This window comes from Dendrobium catenatum, unplaced genomic scaffold (assembly GCF_001605985.2).
Source record: "Dendrobium catenatum unplaced genomic scaffold, ASM160598v2 fragScaff_scaffold_989, whole genome shotgun sequence".
Classification (NCBI taxonomy): domain Eukaryota; kingdom Viridiplantae; phylum Streptophyta; class Magnoliopsida; order Asparagales; family Orchidaceae; genus Dendrobium; species Dendrobium catenatum.
In genome coordinates, this window is record NW_021319451.1 from 392,413 (window position 1) to 404,619 (window position 12,207).

General features: G+C 34.7%; 1 protein-coding gene across 1 annotated transcript in view; it reads left to right on the top strand.

Moving 5' to 3' along the window:
- The window catches only part of LOC110096620 (sister chromatid cohesion protein PDS5 homolog A-B), a 184,686-nt gene that overhangs the window by 126,363 nt on the left and 46,116 nt on the right, over positions 1 to 12,207 (top strand). The window lies entirely within an intron of this gene.

Below are 12,207 nucleotides of genomic sequence, written 5' to 3' on the forward strand. Positions count from 1 at the left end.
AGCTTTTAGAAATCCTCAAATAAATATTTGCTCACCTCAAACATACAAACCTCATCTATCCCTTAAACTCAAGTAAACATACAACAATTTATTGGATTAATCTAATTTAAAATTTAGAAAAACAATAATTTATGTTAAAGCTAAAATCCTTGCTTTAAAACCTCCCTAAACTCAAAAGTAATCAACACACAAAGGATTTTTCATGTTTTTGAAAAACCCTAACTATTGGAGCATGAAAAATGTCTCCTAAAAAGATTCTAGCTTAACAAAAAAACTTTCTAACATCATTTAGAAACTTTCTTACAAAGACATTTTGAAAGAAAATCAAAATCGGATAAAACGCTAAATTTTAAAATCCACATTTTCATGAAATCAACTCATATTTGGATTTAAAAATATCCCCCTACCCTTCCCTGTCTTTATCTTAAAGAAAACTTGCATTTTCCCAAAACTCTAGTTTTCTTCCCTTATTGAAAACTCAATGAAAAGAGGAGGAAACTTTTGCAAACAACTTACTTTAGCCTTTCTTACAAGTTCCCTCCAATCTCCCTCGCAAACCACCATCGGAAACCGCCTCTAGGACCGCCGGATTCGCCTCCCACCCGACGCTCCTCCCTCTTTCTCCGCTCGGTTCGGTCCGCAAGGATGAAATGGGGACCGAAACATTTCGGTCCCTTAATAAGAATGGGATCCTCTCATTAAATGCATAATGACCTGAAAGCCCTTACTTAAATATCATCCCTATTCAAAAGTCATCAAGGGCAAAACCGTCATAAAGAGATTTCCGAAAATTTTAACTCCCAAAAGACTTAAAATCCAATATGGGTTCTATACATCATTTCGCTTAGAATTTTGCGCACTATTTTATAGAATCTATTGCGTAGAATTCCGAAGGCTTTGAAAAATTCACTTAAAACTCGTCGTGAGGCATCGAAAAGCGTGCGAGGTCTAAAATGACATTTTGTGGGTTTTACAGAGAGGGCTAAGGGAAGTGGCGGCTTGGTGGAGAAGGTGGTGATTTGGTGGGGTTTTAGGGTGGAGATGGGGAAGAGACTAGCGGTTAGAAGAAGGGGAGGGTGATGGCCAATGGTTGACATGGAAAGGAGGTGGGTGGCTTGTGGTGGGGAAGAGGATGGGAGGTAGAAGGCCGGCGGATAGGGGAAGATTTAGTCGGTCGTTAAAGGATGAGGGATTACACAAAGAAAATAAACTACGAGTTTCGGACTCTCCTAAAGATGGACGGGTATAATGTTACCCTTCACCAAGGGACTTCAACCCTGAGCCCGGACACATCTTGCGGTTGATGGGTATTTCATTGCCCACATATAGGGACTTTCACTCTCCAAAAAACTCCTATTTCTCTCAAGAACAAAATGTAGAAATATATTTGTTTTATTAATTCATCGTTTTCTAATACAAGAGCAAGAGTCTTTATATATTGGCCTTTAAAGAAACTAAAAAGACAAATTTACTATTTAGGCTTACATAAGACTAGATTCTTAAGTAAGTGTAAAATGAAAAATGCATAATTAAATAAAAAATACAATTAATAAACAAGATAAAAATGGAGGGATCTCGGCCGTCGATCTCTATCTCTTCCTTTGATTAAAGTGTACCGTCGGATGTTCGCATCATTCTCTCTGGGTGGAAAAGAGCTCGACTCCGTCGAGTTCGCATCTCGGGTATGCTTTGATACCAAACTGATGTAGAATGGGGGGGGTTAAGAAATTTCCTTAAGTCGATGTCCAATTGGGGATGTAATTAATTTAGGTGGGAGAGAAAGTGATGGGGCCAGCCAAAGGAGGGGACAGAAGTGTCTAGATTCAATGAATATAGGAAGAGGTGTCTAGATTCGATGAATTTAGGAAGAGATGTCTAGGTTCGATTAATGTATGAAGAGGTCTCTAGGTTCAATGAATGTAAGAATTTTGAATTGATTCTCAATCAATTTCAGATTTAATTATTCCTTGATTGAGAGAATACTTTTCAAAATTAAACTAAATAATTTAGAAAAGAATTTGAAATTTCAAATTCGTTTGAAATTAAATTCAAAAACTTACCAAAATTAAAATGACTTAATTTAGAAAAAAATAAATTTAGGAGGGAAAAGGGTTGATGTAGACAAAGGGGGAGTCAACCAATATCCAAAATAAATCAATTTTGGCCTCCCTCGAGTTTACAAGCTCAATCAATTTGAGCTGAAATTTTAGCTCATTTATGAGCTGATCTTTAGTTCATTTATTGAACTAAGGGTTAGTTCATTATTAGCTAACATTTTAGTTCATATTTATCTTTTATTAAATGTACTTTTTATGCTTTTTATGTTTTTTATTATAGTTGTCTATTGGAATTCTAAACCGGTTTTTAGAATTCCAAGATTTGCTTTTCCCATGTGTGGCTCCTTGGCTTCCACCATGGGGTAATGTTTTTTGTGCTTTTGCCTCTTGGATTTCCGGCCGGCTGCTGGTTTTCCGCGCCTGGGATGATTCCCGTGGCTGTGGCTCCTTGGTTCCGTGCGGCCTCTTTATCTCCCACGGCTGCTGCTTTGGTTCTTGGGTTTGGGTTATTTTCCGTGAAGCATGAGAGGGATTTCCGTGCTTGTGATGCTTAGGTTCTTATGAAAAATTAATGTTTGTGTCCTTTGGTATTCCCCTTTCATACCTATAAATATGAGGGTTATGTATTGTTTTGAAAAGTTGAATGATATGTGATTTTTGGAAATGTAAACCTGTGGGTTTCATGGAAAAACTTGCGAGCTTTGTCCACCTTCTTTCTCATCCCCTCCGGAAATCTTGCGAGCTCTTTCCAACCTTTCGTCTCAGCTTCTAACCTCTTTCGTCTCTCCGCAATTGCCACTCCATATGTATCCTTCTTCTCTAAGTGAAGCAACTTTAGGGTGTCCTTTAATTTCGAGTCGATTTTGTAAGTCGTCGTAATTTTGTGTTTTTAATTTCTAAGTCAGTCTTAGATTTGAAATGTAAGAGTTTGTTCTTTCTCATCTTTAGTCCATTCTTCTATTTTAGTGTGTTAGCGGGTGTCCGGGTGCTCATCTCTTTTGTGTGGGCGAGGGGTATAGGCACCCTATATTTCTTGCCCCCACCAAGGATGGTGCTAAAACCGATGGCTAGGAGTGGGTAGGGTTTAAGTTGGGTGGCAGTTTTTGGAGGGAAATTCAATTTCATAATTTTGAATTTGAAATAGGAGGGAATCAAATTGAAAATGCTGAGATTAATTTAACCATAGAGGTGGGAGTAATTGTTGCGATTGGAGGCTTATTTAGGAGAGCATTAATGGGCCTCTTAATTAGGTGATTTAAAGCTTGCCTAGTGGGGAATCTTAAAGCCGGCGGCTAGGGGATAATTTAGGTGACGGTTAAAGGAGGTGAGTGATTAGAGAAGAAAATAAACTGCGAGTCTTAGACTATTTCAAGGACCGACGGGTATTATGTTGTCCTTCACCAAGGGGCTTCAACCATGAGCCCGAACACATCCTGCGGCTGGTGGGTATTTCATTGCCCTCACATAGGGACTTTCACACTCCAAAAAACTCCCATCGCTCTCAAGAACAAAGAGTAGAAATAATTTTTTTATTAGTTTATCATTGTTTAATAAAAGAGCAAGTGCATTTATATATAAGCCTTAAATGAAACTAAAATATAAATTTGCCCCTTGGGCTTACATAAGACAAGATCCTTAATTAAGGGTAAAAATGAAAAATGCATAATTAAATAAAAAAAACAATTAATAAACTAAGATAAAAATGGAGGGATCTTGGCCATCGATCTTCGTCTCTTCCTTTGGTTAACGTCCACCATCGGATGTCCGCGTCACTTTAACCTCAAAAGCTAAAGGGGGTTCTCCAACATTTAGCTTAAAGCTATATGTTGGACACCGTTTTCCTTAGATCCAAAGTCTAAGTAAAACATCTTTATTGTGATATATCACACAAGTCTCACACACTTAAATGCACAGCCCTTTAGGCATACTGGGATTATGATTTTTCTTTTTCAGCGCATGTGTTATGCTATGGTGTGATTGCCTATTAGATTATCTGCATTGTGGGCACTTGCCCTTAAGTGATTAGTATAGAAATATACATAGTTTTCTTGTAAGTGGCCATGTCCAAAGGCGGGGCACTATAAATCATAAATAATAAAATGCTTACATGACATGTATCGCTTAAAACCCCCCAAATAATGTCGCCAATAGGGTAGAAGTAGGTGCTTAACATTTCAAGTGTTGCGCAAATTTTTGATGTGAGATATTAGATGAAGGGCTTCCTAATTTTGTTTTGTAGTTTTGAGTCTTTTACAATTTTCATATGTATTTGATAGAAGTAGGAATTGTATTAGACTTGAAAGGGTTTGAATCAAAAGAAGGAAGTGGACTACAAGGATGTACCTGCCATTTTTTAGGTTTCTTTTCTTGTTTGTTTTGGGGTGGCTTAGACTTTTGAATGCGATAAGCTCTTAGGATAAAATAAAGTTTTCTACTCATTAAAATATAAACAATCTAAAAAATAAAATTAGACTTCATGATTTTCTAACAAAAGAAAAATTACATTGCTTCCTTTCGAGGGGCCAAGTCTTTTAAAACTGAAAATAATCATGCATAGCCAAAAAAATGTGTCACATGTGAAAAAGCCCTTAAGGACTGGATAACAAAAAGCTACTTTCCTTATGAGTCAGCAAATGCATACCCTGCATAACTAGGCATTTTGGGATTAAAGCCAAGTCATAAGCGCTACTTCTTAAACAAAAAATACCTTCCACTCTTCATATACATTGAGACTAAAATCATGATTTTAAAAATGACTAGGTGGGTTTAGCTGGTAGCCCTTTCCAGGCAGGGTAATAAGTCCATGAGTCGGGGTGTGTATGCCTCATGTGAGGCATAGTTTGTAAGTCCTTTTGCATTCCGTTAGATTTAGGTACGAGGCACTATCTCTCGGTAGTCCTCACCTTAATTTTAGGGTCCGAGGCAATGGTTGATTCCAATCACCATACATACAAGTCCTCACCTTTCGGACAGTTCCTCTAACACGTGTTATTGGAATGTAATCCCCGACCTTCTAATTAAAATGATCAACTCAAATAAAATTAGAGTTAAAAAATGTAGAGCCCAATATAGGATAGTTCGAGCATCTCTGAGATTTTTTAGAATCAGGAGCTCCTACTTTGCCTCATTTGGCTTTCATTTCAAAATCTAATCTCAAGTTGATCCCTTCCTCCTTTAATTTCCTAAATACCAAAACACCATAGCTTGAGATGTAATTAATCATAGGGGCTTTCCCCTATGAAACGTTTGTACTCCTGAATAAAATAAATCCAGTAAACCAAATATTGAATGGGGAAATCTCTGTTAAAATTGTAAATTTAATAATTGAGTCCATAAGGAAATGATATTTTTACCCTTCGGGGTAATATAACATCCCTCTTATGCCGTACTCGATCATAAAGTATGTAATCCATTTGAGGACAACAAAAAATTCTCCAACAAAAGTCCTCTTGAAGTTAGAATTAAAAAAAGAAGAGAATAAAATAGGAAATTAAATTGTCATTATTAGAGGCAACATATAATGGAATGATGCACGTCATCAACTCCTTTAAGTCATCTTTATTAATTGATCTCAAACACTTAATCATCACATCAGTGTCATTATTCACTTCGTTTCTTTTTCTTAAAATAAGCTAATACATCAAATATTCTTAGGAAAATAATTTTTTACCTAAAGCAACTATAAATGGAGGCGACGTAGCTATATAATTCTCCAAATAATGCCATTAGGAAAACCCATAGACATCATTTGGATAAGCTCTAGCTTTTAAGTTTGACGTTGTCATCTTTTTTTTTTTTAAATTTAGGATTTATTTGGAATGGTTGTAGTGTTTTGTAAAAGTGGTTGTAAAGTATTTTGGGGGAATTATTTTTTATTATCATCCATCCTGATACATCTATCAGAATCAAGTGAGTAGTAAATAGTCTATCTAAACTATCTCAACACATCAAGTTTTTTAAAACATAAGATTCTATTTGTCTATCCTGGATCAAGTGAGGCGACATAGCTATTTTTTAATTTCATAGCAGGAAGATATTTAAAATGCATCGAATAAAATACAAAGCTTACTAAATTTTTAAATAACATTTACATACCCAAAAGTTTCTCTGTACAGCTTCATATTCTGACTTTTATGTACATATAAAATATATATACATAAAAAATTGTCATCAATCTCCTGCCTAGCGCCTACGAGCTCCTTCCCTTTTCCTGTAGTATAATCGTTTCAAATAAGCTAGAGCTCAATAAAATACACAAACATAGTTTAAGAAATAAGAAAATGTTTTGCAGTTAATTGAAAATAATCAGGGGGGTTTACCTATGTAGAAGTTAGAGAATGTAGGGTACCTTATGTTCGGCTTCCCTAAGACTTATCTCATCAGATCTTTCATTTTTACTTGTGTGAGTCTATCTCCCATTTATAATTTACTCATTTAGCATTTTCATTTACCTTTTTCATAACAATCATAAAAAATGCTATTGCAATAAATGTTAGATGAACTTGATGAACCAGTTACTAAAGACATAATGAAATTGAAAATAATGCTATCACAATTATACAAAAATATGTGGTCACAATTATACAAAAATATGTGGTCACAATTATATAATGTTTATTATTTTCTATATCATAGTTTGGATATCACATTTCATTCCCTGGAGTATTCGGGTGAATTTGTTCTCTTATAGTACCTCAGCCTCCTTTCCTCTTATAGACAACTTTAAAAAGTTTCTCCTCATTCAACCAAAGTTTCCTCTCTTCTTCTGGACTTCCTTTCCTCACTTCCCCTCCTGAATTCACCATTTAGCCACATCTAAATTCAGCCAGCAGCCTCTTTTCCTCTCTATCCTTGCTGATTTAAGCTTTTCTTCCCCTTTCTTTACTGATTTTAGCAAACTGATTTAGCATTTAACAAAATTTAGGCAACAACTCACTAATTTCCGCAAGTACTATAGCCTTTACCTCTTTCACTTACCTTATCTATGCAGTTTTTTCCTGAATTTCCCTCCTAACAGCCCGCAGCAACTTGCTCCTTGCACTACTCACGTATGTTGCTCGAACTCCAAAGAACAAGTGATAGGGGAGGAGGGATGGAATGAGCTAGTGCTTAATACAATTAATATGATATCCTCATGCAGGTTCTACTACATTTTTTCAGCCATTCCCAATTGTTGGATTAAATCCCCATGGGATTAGCAGCTGCATGTGGCTTTAGGTGGAATAAATGGAAAGGTTGTAGTGGTACATTCAACAACTAAGTAATTAAATGTTAATTCTTAAGATTAAGGTTAAAATGGGTAACTTCTGTGCAATTTTTAATGCGTACTTTTTTGTCAAATTTTGGGTACTATAATGATGCACGACCGCTTTGATTCATATGAAGAACAAAATGGTTCAATTATATTGCATATTTATCATCAATTAATATGAAAATTTCTAGAGTAAGCTCCTAATATCTTTCTCTTACTGATATAAATCATTTTAGATAGCTTTGATTACAATTCCAATCCTTCTAAATTGCTGCTCAGATACTATCCAATGATGCCCTAAGATCTAATAGATAGATTGCAAATCCTAAATCTATATTTTAACTTATCAACCAACAACACAAACAACCGGAGTTATACAATCTAAATAATAAATCAGCCTTGTTCCGCCTATTGCTACAGGAACAAAACAACGATTTTTGCTGCAGGAAATATCCGAATTTTCGCACTCAGAAGACTTGTGTGAAACTGCTCTACCGTCCAGAATACACATTGTCGAACTGATCTACAGTACCCGCGGCACTGTAGCGAACTGTGCTATAGTAATTTCTGCACTGGCGATTGCTGCTGCAGGAAAAACTGCAAAACTGCACAGCCAAACCTTCCTTTTTCCAACTGCTTGTATTGTCTATATGTAAGATTCCTTATCAAAGGAAGGAGGAGAATGGGGCCCACTAGTAACTGATTTCCAAACAATTTTTATAAGCATCTATTCGGAAAAAATTGCTTAATTAGTTATTTAATTTAATATTACTTATATTTATTTAACAATAATTGATAATACAAATCAATAAAAATCATTTCAAATGTATTTATTTCATTACCTAATTTAGGATGTTATAAGCTAGTCGTTATTATTGTTAAAAAATGTGATATTAATGTGTAATAAGTAAAATATTGATTTCACTGATATTGGTTGGAAATTGATTGTCCTATACAGGATGGTGGACTGACAAACTTTCTTTTAAATATATTGTTTGGTGTTATCCTCGACTGATTCACTCTATGCTAATTGATAGTTATAAGAAATTATTACTATGTCAAAGGGCAAAGAGTGACGACTCTATATACTAAGGCAAATATTACTGGCCACAGATTTCTAATACTAGAAAGCAGTTCTTAAGTCACAAATTCTTATTTGATTAAGATGATTTCTGAAATGTATGTTACTGATTCATTATTAATATACGGCCTTACTGTTCACTGTACGGATTTGTTATTACTACTGTGGGTTTATCGATATCGATACTATTATCGATAACACTACTGTGGACTAACAACCTTTCTTCTCAACTTATCTTATTATAGAGAGAAGATAGAGGTTAGAAGATCGAGACGAAGTTGTAGAAGGAGAAGACGAAGAGACATAGCTCGCAAGCTATCCAGAAAACTCTAAGGTTTTAGCTTTAAAAAATTACCACATTTTTCATCTCCAAACAGCCACAAAATAGCCCATAATTATAGTAGAAGATAGGGAGCCAAACAGCTGCCCAGGGAACCAATCAGTAAAGGGAGGCAGAAGGCCAAAAGGTAGCCAAAGGGAGCAGCACCCGAAATGCTAGCAGGACACAGCCAACGAACAGCCAACGCCAGGGGGAAGGAACCGCCCAGGCAGAGGAATCAAAAGGCCAAATAGAGGGGGAAGAACCTTGCCAAGTAGAGGAATCAAAGGGCCACATGTGGGATGAACCATCCCTCATATTATTATAACAAATTATAATTAATAATTAGTAATTATATTATCTTTAATTAATTATAATTAAATATAATTAACTAGAGTAATTAATTATTATTGTTATAATTAATTATATTTAACTTTAATTAATTATATTTAATTAATATTAATTAATCTTTAATAATTAATTATAATTAAAAAATTAATTATAAATGATTAAGATTAACATTAATTATAATTAATTAAGATTAACTTTAATTAAAATTAATTAAATTAATTATAATCATTTAATTGAAATTAACTATAATTAATTAAAATATTTGTAATTATATTTAATTAATTAATCTCTCTCCCCCTACATTCTCTGGTTCGACAAAGTTACAGGATTTGGCCGAAGCAGCGCGCGATAGGGAAGAAAGTTTCCTTCATAGCAAGCGGGTTCTCGTGGTTACTTCCGATCGAAATGTTGTGACTTCCAACCCGCAGGAAGGGAACGTCGCTGGAGGAGCGAAGTTGAACAACTGCAAAGGAGCCGGAGAGGCGCTCAACCTGGAGAAAGTTTCCTTCACAGTGAGCGAGCATCGCTTGTTTATTCCAATCGAAATGCCGCCATTTCCGTTCTGACAGGAAGGGAAAGTCATAGAATGGGCGAAGTCGAACAACAATGGAGGTTGTGGAGATTTGTTCCTTCGCAACAAGCATGCCCTAGTTGTCGTCGTTTCTTTCGATCGGAATGTTTGACTTCCGATCCGGCAGGAATGGTAGGAACGTCGTTGAAGAGGGAGTCCAACCTATGTGGTTAGTTCGGTAAGATGATTGAGAGAGAAGGCCGTATGGGCTTTGCGAGAGTTTTGGAGGTAACGACGGGAGTTTAGTGTGGTAGCTTGGTAGAACGAAGGGAAGAGATAGGATTTGTGTGGGTTTCGGCTATGAGAGGAATAAGCATCCCTGAAGGCTTTTTTTGGCCTCCTTTTAATGCAAGCTGGAGCCGAGTCCGGACAAAGCTCGCGGAGATAGGACATAAGGTAGGCGCCGTTGCAGAGGTATGGGCGACACTGTGGCAAGCGGCTAGAGAAGTGATTTGAGTAGGATTTAGTTATAGTGAGTAATCATTTTATGCTATTTTTATTTCCTCTTTTTGTTTTAACCGCAGTGGTCAACAAATATGTTCATATATTTTGCCATACATGTAATTTTCAACATATTGAAAGAGACATTAATTCATCAAAATGCCTTCTATTTTAGATTGACCCCATATAGAGAGTCATTTCGGCATTCAAAAATTTCAAATGCCTATTACTTGAAGCTTCATGTTGATGGTAAACAATTTCTCTTTCCCACTCATCAAGTTCTCAAGGAACCGAAATATTAATTTAGAATAATAGTGAGTAATTATCATAACATAGTTATTAGAGTTCTAATCTTGTTAATATAAAAGAAAAAGTAATAACATGCTTGGTAGTCATCTTAGTGAATTATAAATAGTTTTTTAACATTTGGATACAACAATGATTGGAAAATTGTCTTAAAATTTAAAATTTTGAAGTGGTGTACATAGGATCATAACATTCATTTGTTTTATAGCTTATCATTATTTATCCTATACTTTTTCTGTGTAATAATACATTTTCTCATGGCCTTCGCTATTCACCCCTAGCCAACGTTTTATCTGTCCACCCAGTTAGATATAGAATATGTCCACTATTTTTTTAGGGGGAAGGCGCGAACTTATCATTGCCGATACCTCCTTTATTGGTAGAACGGGGCTTAAGTCTTCTTTCTATGATTTTTTGAGGTGGAACGCAAGATTATCAACATACGGTTACATTAGTGTCCCTTTCTAGTAACCTGAGGAGTGAATTTCATCTGTCAACATGAACTTGTATTCATTCATATATAATATTTTCTTGCATTCTTCTTATCATGTAATTATCTTAAGTGTTAAAACTGAGAATTTGAGAGGGAAAAGCTTTTCTTTATTCATTACAATCTTCCCTATTTATAGATATATACAGGATATCCTAATTAGGAAGAAATAAATTGCAGATTTAATACACAAATAAGAAAATAAAATCTTTCCTAAATTCGTTCCCTCATTATGGCGTGATCCATGAGAGTATCCCACGGATTGATCTTTGCGTCCGTCGGATCCTTTGTACTAGGAACGACTGGATTTCAACATTAAGTAATAATCTTTCGATACATTTCAGGAAATAATCATTGGAGCTTTAATTATGAGGACTACGTAACATTCACGTCAATATGATGATTCCTTGTAGGAGAAACAAGAAAGAGAAAAATAAATTGAAAAAAATTTCAATAACGATCTTGTACCAATATTTATATCATTCAGTGTATATAAGGATTTATAACAATCGGTTCATAAACTTTAGAAGAACTAATTTTTTTAATATTGAATTAAAGTTTAGTTACCCGCCTTAACCTTGGAAACTTTGATATTTGGCCCTTTTCCTTCTTAGATTGTCTCATTTAAGTTGATGCCTATAGATCACATTCACATCTACTACTTATATACATATATTTTTTTCCTATAGTTTTATCACATTGTTTAATAGAATTTCTCTTTTATTTTTATTCAAATACCTAATCTTAATTAATGTGTGCCAACTTTTTATTTTATATTTAACTTGTTATTTTAATTAAAAACCTTATAGCTTTTATTTCCAAGGTACATAACAGTGACCTTTCCTTCATTCTCCTCTCTTAAATTGTAATCAATTAATTTATATTCTTATTCAAGTTCAAGTTGCTATGAGCCATTCTTCAATAATTCATATATCATTACAATTATATTATTAAATCCCCAGTTATATATGTATATGTGTGTGTATTCTTTGTTTAGCATGCACAATTTTAAGTTTTTACTCTACTTCAACAAAACAAGAATTGTGGGTTTGCGTTTTCTTTTTTTTTTAATGTTGGGTTTGGTTTTCTTGATTTTTCTTGCTTAATAATAGTACCATTTGTTTTGTATTCTTGGGCATGAGGATGAAGCGATCATGTGATGTTTATTAGAGACAGAACAATGACAGCGAGTTGAAATCGCAGAAAGAAAGGTTTTTTAATTTTATGTAATGTGTTTTATTTCCTTAACATTTCTTTGGAATTTTTGTCATAATTTATGTTTAACGTTTCAATCTACCAAACTTGAAAATGATTTATTATTTCTACCCTTTTCTACGTTA